The following is a 15,000-nucleotide window of genomic DNA, read 5'->3' on the forward strand; positions in this document are numbered from 1 at the left end:
CTTCCTTCCCAAGATAGAACTGAACTTTACTGTTGATAAAATGAAGTCGGTGACCCACCATCAGTGCGGATTTGATTTGTATACAAAGACAAGTGACCAGCCGCAACCAAGGGACTTTCTCGACCGAGGAAAAGAGAGGACCCTGGGAACGAGGATGTAGAATAGTCTATTTGTAAATTAATTGCCAGAGAGTCTGAGAAAACACCCTCCGCATTTTCCGATTTCATACTTACTACTTCAACAACTGCATTTTCCTAATTTAATTTGGCATTAAAATTAAGATAGACTTATTAGACGCTCAATACACCATATAAAATTGGATATAATTATATGTGACTATATATGCTCCGCGATTTCCCCATTGTTTTCTCGTGAAACATCAGAAGCCATGGGTGTAGGCACTATTTATGGCCCGAGCGTTGCTGAACATGGCTTTAATTAACTGCGGTTAGTGAATTTATCTCCTGTAACAAATTCAAACTCCCTTTTCTCTGGTCCGTGAAGACCGAAAGCGGGATGCTCACGGCGGTGTCTGCGCCTTCATTAAGGAGGGCAATTGCAAGTACCAACAACTGAGCGAATTGACCTGTTGCGATGATCATGAAAGTTTATGGCTTTATTTAAGTCCAAACCGTCCCCCTCGAGGCTTGTCCTGCATAGTTGCTGCCTGCATGGTTGCTCCCGCATAGTTGCTACCATCTACCAAAGGCAGACGACATATCAATTTTCGATCATATGTTTCAATCGCTTGCCCTGATTGAGTCTAAATATCCAAACTGTGTTTTTTTTAAATATCTAGCGATTTGAATCGATTGGACCTTAAACAAGAAGACGTACTATAAAAGGCGTGGTGCCTTAGGCACATGCAAATGATGATATATCAAGCAACCTTGGACGCAACTGAGCTCTGTGATAAATTGTGCAATAAAAAAGCCCGTTATGTATATGCCCCCGTAATATGTCATAAAATATTATCTGTCATTCTTTTATAAAATGGAGTCCCTTATTCTTGCGCTAGAAATATCTTTTAGGGCTCCGTCTCTGTGTTGCTGTTTGTTGATCACCATCTTGGATAATTAATCAGTTGTGCTTGAATGAATTCGAACAAAGGGAGAGCCTGAAGCCATCCCTTTTATAGTGCGTCTTCGTGTTTAACAGTTTGTTGACACATTTTCACCTGAAACAAATCGTTAAGGTGCGTCCTCACAAAGATGCTACGTTAGACCTTGTGCTAACGAACATGCATGAATTTTACACTTTACTAACGGGCCTCCCCACCGTTTGGTCTCTCAGACCACAGCACTGTGATACCTTCTCCGACGTCTCAGAAAGTTAACACCAACACCAAGAGAGTAGTTACTAAGCGCGATCAACGGCCAAGTTGTAAGGTAGCGATGGAGAGATATCTAAAAAGTATTGATTGCCCATTGTTGTTCGCCTCGCTTGGAAGTTGGGAGGATAAGTGGGCCGTATTTCAGCAAGCTATCCTCACCGGAATTGATATTTTAATGTCTGCAAAGAAAGTGCGCGTGTGCTCAGCCGACGCGCCATGGATGACCCCGAGACTTAAGAACTTGATCCGGAAAATTTCAAAATGCCTTTACCAGCTACGGTACGAATTCTACTGTGTTCAAGCATTACAAAAATTTAGTAAACCGGGAGAGGAAAACTTGTGGAGAGAGGTATTATGAGTCCAGGATACAATATCTAAATGATGAACATCCTAAAAGATGGTGGGACGAAATGAAGCCTCTGAGTGGAGCATATTGAAGACCAAGAATAGCGATTTGTGTAGTCAAATTAATGTGGATCACTTTTCAGACCCTTCCCAAGAGGAGCAGGCTAACTTCGTCAATTGAACCTTCCTCCTGGATCGACTGTAACAACTCTACTTTTCGATTATCGGAAGGCGTTCGATGTAATAGGTCATTCTATATTAGTCAACAAGTTACGTAATTTAGCCGTACCACGTAGTATAATTAACTGGATCATTGATTTTCTGTCTAATCCATTAAAAAGAACCAAACTAGAAAAAGGTTTTTATTCCAAGTGGGGCCCAATCCTCTCCGGGGTACCAAAGGGTACCAAATTGGGCCATGGCTTTTTGAATCGATGATAAACGATTTAGATGTAAAAACTCCACATTTATGGAAATTTGTTGATGACACAACAGTATCCGAAGTCGTTCCGAAAGGGAATACCAGTAAGGAACAGAGTAAAGTTAATCAGGTTATTGAGTGGTCCCATGTGAACAGAGTGCAACTCAACCCTGATAAATGTAAGGAGCTCCGAATTTCTCTTGCCCGGAACCCAGTTGAACTGGATGCGGTTGTTATCGATAGAAAAGAAGTAGAAGTAGTAAGTAACGCCAAGTTATTGGGACTTATCATAAGTGCCAACCTAACTTGGAATGTGAACAATGAAGAAGTAGTTAAGAAAGGTAGTAAGCGATTATATTTCCTAGTACAGCTCAAATGCGCGAAATCACAGCCAAAAGATCTAATTGTTTTCTAAAATACGTGCGTAAGGTCCGTAATTGATTATGCCTTTCAGGTATTTTAAAACGCCATGCTGCAATATCTCAGAAACGAGCTCGTTCGCATTGAGAAAAAGGCGATCTCAATCATTATTTCCGGCAAGAGCTACAATAACGCATGCGGGATTCTTGGTGTAACACCAATGGTGGATAATTTTGATTCGTTATGTGATAAGCTTTTCCATATGATCGCAATGCGATAAAGATCATAGGCTGGGCAGCTTACTTTCACCATTACTGTAAGAATTCAAGGTACAATTTAAGAAACCATAGTCGTTACAGTATTCCTCATATCTGCACCAATAAGCCGAATGAAAGAACTGTTTTATACTTGCCATGGCCCGCCAAGAAAATGGAATTTTATAGGTAAATTTTTATTGGTGGAACTTGTAACAATCATTGTAGGTTGTTTTGCAAGAAATGTAATTAAGGTTTTATTATAATGGTTATTGTTTACTACTTCTCTTTTAGAATAGCTAACATCTACATTATACTTTGATTATTATTATTATTGTAATTTATATAAATTTTAGTGTGTAAACAATTGCGTAATTCAGCCTATGGGCTGCAATGTGATATTAAGAAACACCTACTTTACCTTACTTTGCTTTACTTTTATAGATTTCGTTGGTGATTTAATAAATAGCCACATAAGTGGCCAAATAACTCCAAAAATTTTTTTGGTTGTCTTTTTTTCCGAATTTCGATATCTAAGCAAAACTAGTGAGATCACTGGCAAAGTGCACAGCTTGTACTATTTATCCACTGGGGAGAAATATCGACCTACATAAAATCATAACTCAAGCATACCGGCTAATTAATAATAACAACCACTTTATTTAATTGTCAATGGATTAAGCACAAGCGCACTAATTGGGCACAACAACCTCCTTGCTTTTCTTATGTTAATGATGTTGTTCTCATGCTAATTTGTACTAATTTGCACGAGAAAAGCAGTGAAAGTCTTTTTCAAATAGGGTCAACTCCAGCCTCACTTTCATTCAAAGGTCAGGTTACTTTGCACACAACTGTAAAATGGTCAAACTCGTTCCCAGGGTCCTCTCTCTTCGTCACTCGAGAAAGTATCCTGGTTGCGGCTCGTCAGGTGTCTGCTAGATTTTAGCAGACTCCAGAAAGATAATTAAAGGGAGGGGCATGATAATTTTTGTCTCCGTTAAACCCATCTACTGAATGCAAATTTGATTTTTATACAAAGACACGTAACCAGGGAACTTCCTCGAGAGAAGAAGAGAGAGGATAATGGAAACGAGGTTGTAAAATTGTCTATTTTTAAATGAAATGCCTGGAGTCTGAGGAAACAGCCTCCACATTTTCCGATCTAATACTTACTACTTGAGCAACTTCATTTTAATAATTTAATTTTGCATGAAAATTAAGATGGACTTATAAGGCGCTCAATACACCGTATAAAATTAGATGTAATTACATGTGACTAGGTAAAAAAGGATCAAAGAAAAATCACGTCATTTCCCGCGCGATTTGCTATCAATTTTTTTCGTGAAACATTAGAAGCCCTGGTAGTAGGCACTATTTTGGCCCCATCTTTGCTTAACATACATTTAATCACTGCGGTTTTTATAGATTTCGTTGATGACATAATGAATAGCAACACGGGTGGCCAAATAGATTAGTTGTCTTTTTTTCCGGATCTCGACGTCTCAGCAAACTATTGAGATCACTCGGGAAGTGCACAGCTTTCATTATTTATCAAGACCGGGGAGAAATACCGACATCAATAAAACCATTACTGGAAAGTACCGGCTAATCAAGAATTCCTTCGATATCTTTCAATTTCCAATACTTGAAAAGTGACGACTGAATGATGGTGTCAGTAGCGATCAACTTGTTTATTATTGTTGTTATAATAAAATTAAGTGTCCTTCTTCATTACAAAAATAGGGATGTCATGCAACGTCACATAAGAGGTTACGTTGTACCAAAATAAAAAATAAAAAATAATAATAAAAAAAATGTAGTTGAATGACATTTAGTTAAAGGCCAAAGTCCAAATACAAATTCAATGAAGCGATTTAATTTAACCAGCTATCAGCGAATTATCAAGTGACTCATACAAATCTCTATACAGTGACCAGGTGCATCTCTTTGTATCTTTTTGACAGTTTATTTGGAACAATAAACTTACAGATGTGAAGGCATGTCAGTCATGAGAACATCTTTTCAGGGAGTTCAGTTATTTTATTGTTATGAAGATGTATAATATGACTCGCTCCGTGAGCAGGCAAGATGAATCAAATCCTGTGACGGATTGGCGGGTAAGATGGAGCTATCGTGGCAGCTCGGGATTTCTCGCTTGGTCCCGCAAGATCAAAGATCATTTTTGGTGTTTTATCCCATTTAATCCTTTACTGACCAAGCTTGTCCAGTCAAGATGGCTGGATATTGGCCTCGTTCTCGGTCTATGAACACGCAAAAAAGAACTTGGCGGATATCCAGCCATCTTGACCTCACGCTTTAGTTGGTCAATAACATGAAAGCATGGAACGTAATGTATAAGGAACCTGCAAAACTAAGTAAAAGTACGTGGAACCTCAAATCAAAAAGAAAATACAGGACAGTTTCCTAGTTTTGAAGACAACAATAGGAAAAATAATAATGACGATAATGATGATGATGATAATAATAATAATAATAATAATAATAATAATAATAATAATAATAATAATAATAATAATAATAATAATGATAATGATAATGATAATAATATGAAATCAAGAATACCCCAAATATGGTGAACTTTTCTCACAGGAAAATGAAGTTTTTTCATAACCAAATGCAGTTTATAAAAATAAAGTTCTTCTCCAGCATTGATTAAGAAAATTCCCCCGAATGTGTCATTTAAAAAAAAAAAAAAAAGAAAAGAAACTCGAAGTGTGAAGAGTTCTTATGTAGTATTCGGAATCAGTTGACATTCTCGATAATCTGAGAGGTCTAAAATTCGGAAAAGTACTGTTTGAGAAATACAAAATCATTACTCGAACCTACAAATTACGAATTCATTCTTCAAAGAGTCAGCAATTACTGTTGAGATTTGAGATTTACTTTAAACAGATGTGAGTCACTTATAAACTAACTCAAACAAACCCTGTGGAGTGACCAGTAGCATAGCTGTGTAATTTAGTCACAGTTTATGAGGAGCTATAAACTTACAGCGTTTGTAGCTTTGCGAGTCCTGAGAACATCGTTTCTGGGAGTTGAGTTATTCTATTACCAGAGATATATCTAGAAATAAAAGTAAAAAAGAAAAGCTTCTTCAAACCTAAGTTAACGTAGAACTAATTCATCTTAATTCTACCTTTAAAATTATTTTCAGAAATTCGAATTAAACGAGAACAGTGATATTCATTCCGATTTAGGTTTTATAAAGGCTCATTCCGAGTACTCGCCGATCACGGTCTTACCAAGAATCCAACGCCCAAGAGTAAGATTTATCCAAATTGGCCTACTCCCCATCAGCGATAGAAAGGTGTCTATTTCTAAACCTAGTTTTGCGGGAAATTAAACAACAAACCAAGTTGGCTAACTCAATGTTCTACCCAATTCAAACCCTTTAGAAAAATATATGTTAGAAAAAAAATTGTGCCCGAGGTCTCGAGTACGGCCCTCAGGGCACCTTTTTTTTCTTATCTGGACCGACCTTGGCCCTTGGCTGGTAAATATATCTATTTTTTCCTATGGTCAGGAAGGAAGGTGCAAGGGGGAGAGAAACCTTAAAAATCGTTTAAAGACTAAGGAAATTATCGCCTGTCCTCACACTGTCTCCTGTTGTTCTTATGCTAATTTGTACTAATTTGCATAAGAAAAGCAGTAAAGTTTTTATCAAAACAATGTCAACTCCAGCCTCACTTTCAATCAAAGGTCAGGTTACTTTGCACACACCTGTAAAATGGTCAAACTCGTTCCCAGGGTCCTCTCTCTTCGTCACTCGAGAAAGTATCCTGGTTGCGGCTCGTCAGGTGTCTGCTAGATTTTAGCAGATTCCAGAAAGATAATTAAAGGTAGGGGCATGATAATTTTTGTCTCCGTTAAACTCATCTACTGAGTGAGAATTTGATTTTTATGCAAAGACACGCAACCAGGGAACTTTCTCGAGCGAGGAAGAGAGAGCACAATGGAAACGAGGATGTAAAATTGTCTATTTTTAAATGACATGCCTGGAGTCTGAGAAAACACCCTCCACATTTTCTGATCTAATACTTACTACTTGAGCAACTTCATTTTAATAATTTAATTTCCCATTAAAATTAAGATGGACTTATTAGCCGCTCAATACACGGTATAAAATTAGATATAATTATATGTGACTAGGTAAAATAAGATCAAAAAAAAATTGCGTAATTTCCCGTGCAATTTCCTATCAATTTTTATCGTCAGACATCAGAATCCCTGAGTGTAGGCACTATTTTGGCTCCACCTATGCTGAACATGGATTCAATTCACTGCAGTTTTTATAGATTTCGTTGATGACATAATGAATAGCCACGCGGGTGGCCAAATAACGTCAACATTTTTGTAGTTGTCTTTTTTCCGAATTTTGATGTCACAGCAAACTAGTGAGATCACACCGAAAGTGCACAACTTTCATTATTTATCAAGACCGGGGAGAAATACGGACATAAATAAAACTATTAGCCCACCGGCTAATCTAGAATTCCTTCAATAACTTTCCATTTCCATTACTTGAAAAGTGACAACTATTTGTGTCAGTAGCGATCAACTTGTTTATTATTGTTATTATTAATTAAATTTGCTTCTTCATCACAAAAATAGGGACGCCACGCAAGGTCAAATAAGACGTTAGGTTGTCCCAAATAAGAAAAAAAAAATGTAGCGGAATGACATTTAGTTAAAGGCCAAAGTCCAAATACAAATTCATTAAAGAGTTGAAAGAGTTATCAGTTGCTGTTGAGATTTAACTTAAACAGCTACGAGCGACTTATTGAGAGATTCAAACAAATCTCTATGCAGTGAGTCTGTGAATCAAACCCGGGCCACCTTGGTGGTAGGCGAGTGCTCTCAACACTACTCCAGCCCTGCTCCCCTTTAACTGGTTTGCGAGGGAAGCCTAAGTTGTAAGAGTGACAAAGGGTCCGCAAAGAGGAGCAACAGCAACAGTCGTCAATGAGGACTTGACAATGGGACCAAAGGTAGTCGACGAACTCACCCACAAGATTAATCAGCTGACGCATGTTGTCAATAGTTTAACGCCCGTTGTCAACGACCTAAAACAGCTTACGATGCCTTCTTTAGAGAGAGGAGTCTGGGAAGAGAGAGAGAGAGAGAGGTCGAAGACGACTTGGGCGAAGAGAACGGAGAAGCTGAAGGGGAGCCCTCAGCAAAAAAGCGCAAATCTAGCTCAGGTCATTGGTGTTGGATGATGTTGCACTAGCATGTTGGACCCTTTTAGCCAGGCCTTAACGACAAGAAACGTAGTAGTGGACGAAAGCAAAAAAAAAAAAACAACAACAACAACTCAATGTTGTACCCAATTCAAACCCTTTAAAAAAATATATGTTCGAAAAAAAATTGTGCCCGAGGTCTCGACTACGGCCCTCAGGGCACCTTTTTTTTCTTATCTGGACCGACCTTGGCCCTTGGCCGGTAAATATGTCTATTTTTTCTTATGGTCAGGAAGCAGGTGCGAGGGGGAGACAAGCCTTAAAAATCGTTTAAAGACTAAGAAAATTATCGCCTGTCCTCACACTGTTTCCTGTTGTTCTCGTGCTAATTTGTACTACTTTGCATAAGAAAAGCAGTGAAGTTTTTATCAAAACAATGTCAACTCCAGCCTCACTTTCATTCAAAGATCAGGTTACTTTGCACACAACTGTAAAATCGTTAAACTCGTTTCCAGGGTCTTCTCTCTTCCTTACTCGAGAAAGTATCCTAGTTGCGGCTCGTCAGGTGCCTGCTAGATTTTTGCAGATTCCAGAAAGGCAATTAAAGGGAGGGGTATGATAACTTTTGTCTCCGATAAACTCATCCACTGAGTGCGAATTTGACTTTTATACAAAGACACGTAACCTCACTGGAAACGAGGATGTAAAATGGTCTATTTTTAAATAAAAAACCTGGAGTCTGAGAAAACACCCTCCACATTTTCTGATCTAATACTTACTACTTGAGCAACTGCATTTTAATAATTTAATTTCCCAAGATGGACTTATTAGCTGCTCAATACACGGTATAAAATTAGATACAATTACATGTGACTAGGTAAACCCTCTGCTTGTGTTGTAGCTTGCTGCAGAGAAAACTCGACGTATAGGTAAAATAAACAACAAACTACTGCATTTTCCTCCGTATTTATTTATTGAAATGTCTCTCGAAAATAGTCGGAAATGGCATTCCCGAGAAATTTCAAACTTTTCAGGTGGAGCATGCCCCCAGACCCCCCTAGTTTGGAGCGTCTTTGATAGAACATTGGCGCGAGCATAAGCTCGCGCACATTGACAAAATTGCGGATTTTCACTGACACCGAGCTTAATCTGTCAAGGAATTTAACTTTTAACGGTGTTATGCACTTGTAATAGGTACACGGAAAACATATTTTAAGGAAAAAAAGTTGGACAGTAGAAGTTGTAGTATTTATATTGATTCGCACCTACGTTCGAGGCACTATTTTATGGCAGGATCTCGCCAAGACCCTGTAGATTTTTAGACTTTTATCCGTACTAGCTGCTCGATAAGTCGTTGAACTAGTCGACTGAAAGAAAAATATTACACAAGTACATTAATGTTTTAGAATACCGAAGATAGGCTAAAAAGGAATGGAACTGATTTCGTGAATATATACTTACAATTTGTATCTTCTAATCTACACGATCTTATGGTTTGATTTCTTCTGTTGACTGTCTTTAACGTTCTTGATCGGAGGTAAGTAAAAAAGCGATTTGCGCGTTTGCAGTACAGTGTCGATTTATATATTTCTGAATTTCTAATTAGTTGTCACCTTTCAACTCACGCAAACTTGCTGTGATAAATAAATTGCAAGAATAGTTGCATACATTAAACCAGTAAGCGAAATAACTTAACGCGCGAAGTGCGAATCATATATATAAATGAAGTGAAAACTGCATGTGGAGATATTGCCCAATTTGCTTACATTTTTTTGCAAGCTCGAGCAATTTGAAATCACTTCACTGAAAGAGTTCGTCCTAGACAAACAAGTAGGCTTAAGTTTTCAGTAATATTCAGTAAATTTTGCTATTTAACAACAATTTTTCCGCTTGATCAAGTTTCAAACGCTTCTCGCGTAATTCCGAAAAAAAAAAAGAACATTTAAAATAAAGGGCATGCAGCGCGAAAACAAGCACGGTGACCCCATCTATTTACTGCATTTTTAAAATATCCTGTGCATAAATATCAAGTTTGCCAAGTTTAACAAAAATTTGGATAGGACGTCATTTTCAAGGGAATTACCTTAAAACTGTGTAAGGCCCCAAAACGAACACTGTTGCCCCGGTTAAGAATGCAGATTGAACTCAGCTATTTACAGACATGAAAGAAATATCAGACAGATGAAAAGAGCATTTTACCAACTGCTGAATCAAGAAGGCAACGTAGACAATGATGCAAATGACCACCTAACTGCTCGAGAGACAATTGTGCATTTGAATGATCCAATTACCATGGAAGAACTAAGGAAAGCTGTAAAAGCTGCTAACATTGGTAAAGCGCCTGGTCTGGATGGCATACCAGCTGAAGTCATAAAACATGGCGGTGATGGTCTACTACAACAACTGCTTTCCGTAAAGTGCACTAGGTCAAACTGCTTGCGTAGATCCAAGGCTGGACTAACTGCACACCTAAGAACGTGCAACACGCAACACCGGCGCTAATTACTCTCGGCTCAGTCAACATCAAAATCGATATACTGGCGGAGAGGTAGAGCATTAAATTAGCATCGCCCAGGTCATGGGCTCGAATGCAGTTGGAGCCACCTGAATTGTCAACATGAGACAATTGCTTTAATTTTCCAGATAATCGCTAGGATCATTTGTCTCTTTCCGAAGCTATTGTGTTGGAAAGCATTCCCAGAAGCTAATGAGAATAGTGTAACCGCACTTACAGATCTGGGCCCGGTTGTTCGAAAGCCTATTAGCTTAATCCAGGATTAGCATAAACTTTTGTTTCAAGTTTTTAACTTTTTGGTGAAAGTTTCTTTTGCTTATTTTTGTTTTTCAAGATTGACTTCTTCTGATGTAAAGTTTTGCCAGATATCAGCGTTGAACAGCATTTAGGAGTAGAGAAATTAACTCCTCGGTTAATTTTTAATCTGGGATTACCGTTAATCGGCTTTTGAACAACCGAGCCCTGGGTAATATCACGCAACCCCAGGGAAGGACCGCTGCCGGAATTAAGAAATTAGTCTGTTTGCAGTACCAGCCTAAGACACTTATTTCCAATGTTAAAGACCAATGCAATCCTCCATCTAATTAAAAAGCAAGGTTCCAGTAGTCGATGTCAACGTCGCGAAGCGAGACTTAAATGTACCCATCTCCGCAGCTACAATATTGCTGAAGATGATGGAAACTCTGGTAATGATGCTGATGACGATCATCATGAGTTATCTGATGTTGATAATGTTGACGATGATCATAATCTACGAGGATGATGAAGAGGTGGAGGAGGAAGACGAAGGAGATGAACAGGATACTTTTTATCCTTGTGAAGGGGTTGTGAAAACACTGCATTTGGCAGAATTGCTTTAGCTGTAAAAAGTAAGCGGTGCAAAATATGCCACAAGACATTTTATGAAAAAAGGCTCCTTTGTATGTTATAGTGGACACGAGATCAGATTTTCTACTGTTATGTTACAGAGTTGTCTGAGTTACACTCGAATAGATAGTTAAAGTAATGTTGGGAAAATATGTCGACACAAATAATTATTACATTCATTATGTGAGCCAGCATTATGTGATTCAAAAATCATCTTTACAAGTTCCAGCGATTTTCTATTTATTTTTTTAATTTGCGAAAATTTGAAAACGCAGTTAAAGTGTGGTTTTCTGTTTGACAAATTGTCCAAAATTAGCTCCGAGGCCAAGCAACGGTGAAGACTTAAAATGAATTCAATTAACACCAAACTTAACACAAAATAAAAACAACCATTCTCTTCCATTCCTATCTATTTATGGACATACATATGTTTTTTTTTTGTTAAAATGGACGACCAATTCACCACGTGGCCTTGTTGGTAATCATGGCCGAATTAAGTATCCGAAATTTGACCTTGAATTTGTTCCACGTTGAGCCTACGTATTGAACCTTGCATCTTTTACAGATGACTCAATAGATGACATTCTTCGACCTACATTTTAATTCTTGTCTTATAGAGTAAAAACGACCTGTGCATCCGCTGTGAAAGATCTTATTCTCTACCAGATAATTCTTACATAGATCGCATTTGTTCCTACATTTAAAAAATCCCGCGGGAGTGTTATAATTATTATTGCTGTAAATGGATCTTTTAGGCCCTGCTAAGATCTATTTTATGTTTTTGGGTCTTCTGCAAGAGGGAATAATTGACCCCTTTGGGAAAATCTGGGAACGCAATGGCGATTCAGTATATAAGATACTGGTAAATGAGGGTTATAGTCGACCACAAGAGGAAAGACGATTTTTTTGTCCCTGGGTAGAGCTTTGGCGTTTTCAATTTGCTTACCGACTTCCGATGGATTGTAACCTCTCTCAACGAGATATGATCTAACTCTAGACGAGATTTATGATATGATCTAACTCTCAAAGAGAGATAAGGGTAGATTTTGGCGAGAACGTCCTTAAATCGAGTAGCACTAAAAGCGTGATTTCGTGATTGTCCATAGCCATGAGAATATCGCTTTGAACCTTAAGCAAGGCAGTTTCAGTTGCGTGAATTTTTCGGAAGCCTGACTGGAATTTACGTAAAGGAGAATTGCGTTCGCAATGTGAAAGCAGTTGAGTAAGAACTGCCTTTCCAACAACCTTAGAGATGAAAGGCAGATTGCTAACCGGACGGATTTTTTGTAAGTTAACTCAAGGCCTGATTTCTTGAGTAGTGGTTCACGATCGCGTGCCTACTGGACACCAAAAGACAAAAAGTCTCCAGTAACTCTTTGAATCTTCTTGAATTATTACTATGCATTAAGTCCAAATGGAAATTGAAGTCCCCTGCTATCATCAGCGGTTCAGGACACATAATAACATTTTCAAGGTAGGTGGAAAACTCATCCAAAAATACCGAAGTATAGAAGTGCTGGGAGGGCGATAGAGAGCTATACTTCGGATTCAGCGAGTAGAGGCTTTGAGAATCCAGTCAGAGAATTCAAAAGAATCATGTTCTTTTCCACCCACAAACAAAGCAACAAAAGAGTCATGAAACAAAATGCCGGTGCCACCGCCAGGTCGATCTGATTGCCGCGGAAAGCTCTTGAATAGATAACCACAGGAAGAAAGACTTGTGATACAAACCGAATCCAGGTTTGTCAGCCATGTTTCCGTTAGAACGCAGAAACCAATGTTATTGTCAGCAGCATGGTCAATAATAGTTTCAGCTTTGATAAATCACCTCCAAACTGTGTTTTTTTAAATATCTAGCGATTTGAATCGATTGGACCTTAAACACGAAGACGTACTATAAAAGGCGTGGTGCCTTAGGCACATGCAAATGATGATATATCAAGCAACCTTGGACGCAACAGAGCTCTGTGATAAATTGTGCAATAAAAAAGCCCGTTATTTATATGCCCCCGTAATATGTCATAAAATATTATCTGTCATTCTTTTATAAAATGGAGTCCCTTATTCTTGCGCTAGAAATATCTTTTAGGGCTCCGTCTCTGTGTTGCTGTTTGTTGATCACCATCTTGGATAATTAATCAGTTGTGCTTGAATGAATTCGAACAAAGGGAGAGCCTGAAGCCATCCCTTTTATAGTGCGTCTTCGTGTTTAACAGTTTGTTGACACATTTTCACCTGAAACAAATCGTTAAGGTGCGTCCTCACAAAGATGCTACGTTAGACCTTGTGCTAACGAACATGCATGAATTTTACACTTTACTAACGGGCCTCCCCACCGTTTGGTCTCTCAGACCACAGCACTGTGATACCTTCTCCGACGTCTCAGAAAGTTAACACCAACACCAAGAGAGTAGTTACTAAGCGCGATCAACGGCCAAGTTGTAAGGTAGCGATGGAGAGATATCTAAAAAGTATTGATTGCCCATTGTTGTTCGCCTCGCTTGGAAGTTGGGAGGATAAGTGGGCCGTATTTCAGCAAGCTATCCTCACCGGAATTGATATTTTAATGTCTGCAAAGAAAGTGCGCGTGTGCTCAGCCGACGCGCCATGGATGACCCCGAGACTTAAGAACTTGATCCGGAAAATTTCAAAATGCCTTTACCAGCTACGGTACGAATTCTACTGTGTTCAAGCATTACAAAAATTTAGTAAACCGGGAGAGGAAAACTTGTGGAGAGAGGTATTATGAGTCCAGGATACAATATCTAAATGATGAACATCCTAAAAGATGGTGGGACGAAATGAAGCCTCTGAGTTGAGCATATTGAAGACCAAGAATGGCGATAGTCAAATTAATGAAGATCACTTTTCAGACCCTTTCCAAGAGGAGCAGGCTAACTTCGACAATTGAACCTTCCTCGAACCGCTAATGGAATATAAGTTGCTACTTCTGCTTAAAAGTCTCTCTATAGGGAATATTCCAGAGATCCTATGTGTTTCTGAAGAACCGTTTAAAGGACGCTACTAAAAGTCAACCACACTAAAGCTGCCGGACCGGACATGATCCCTAACTGGCTAATCAAGGAATACGGCAATAGCTTGGCCTTTCCGATTACGGAGATTCTAAATGCTTCCTATAGCCAACAGCGCCTCCCATCTGTTATGAAAATGCCGATGATATGATATGATATGATATTTTATTATTTATGCACGGTAAAATCATCAGCTAAGATTACAAACAATGCTAAAATATAAATTACAAAAGGTAAAATTTTAAAATGATTACAATAAAATACAATTAAACTATATTAATTCTAAAGCTGCTTTCCATGAATGCCGTGCTTTATACTAAAATATGTCTTTAATCAGATTTTTGAAAAGCCCAAGAGACTCTGCTTGTCTCGCTTTGAGGGGTAAGCTATTCCAGACAGTAGCACCTCTATAGCTGAAGCTGTTTCTATAATAATTTGTCCGCGGAAACGGAACATTAAGCTTTCTTTCAGAGTATCTTAAACTATAAACAGATTCGCGGTTTGTAAATTTAGAACATAGATATTCCGGTGCTAGCCCCTGAAGACACTTATAGACCATTGTGGCCAGCGCAATTTGTTGCTGGCTAACTAGATTTTTCCAGCCTAAAATTTTGAATAGCTCGCTAGCATTTGCATCAAAATTAGAGAAGGTCAAAACTCTGGCTGCTCTAT

The sequence above is a fragment of the Montipora capricornis genome, chromosome 5 (assembly GCF_036669925.1).
Source record: "Montipora capricornis isolate CH-2021 chromosome 5, ASM3666992v2, whole genome shotgun sequence".
NCBI lineage: Eukaryota > Metazoa > Cnidaria > Anthozoa > Scleractinia > Acroporidae > Montipora > Montipora capricornis.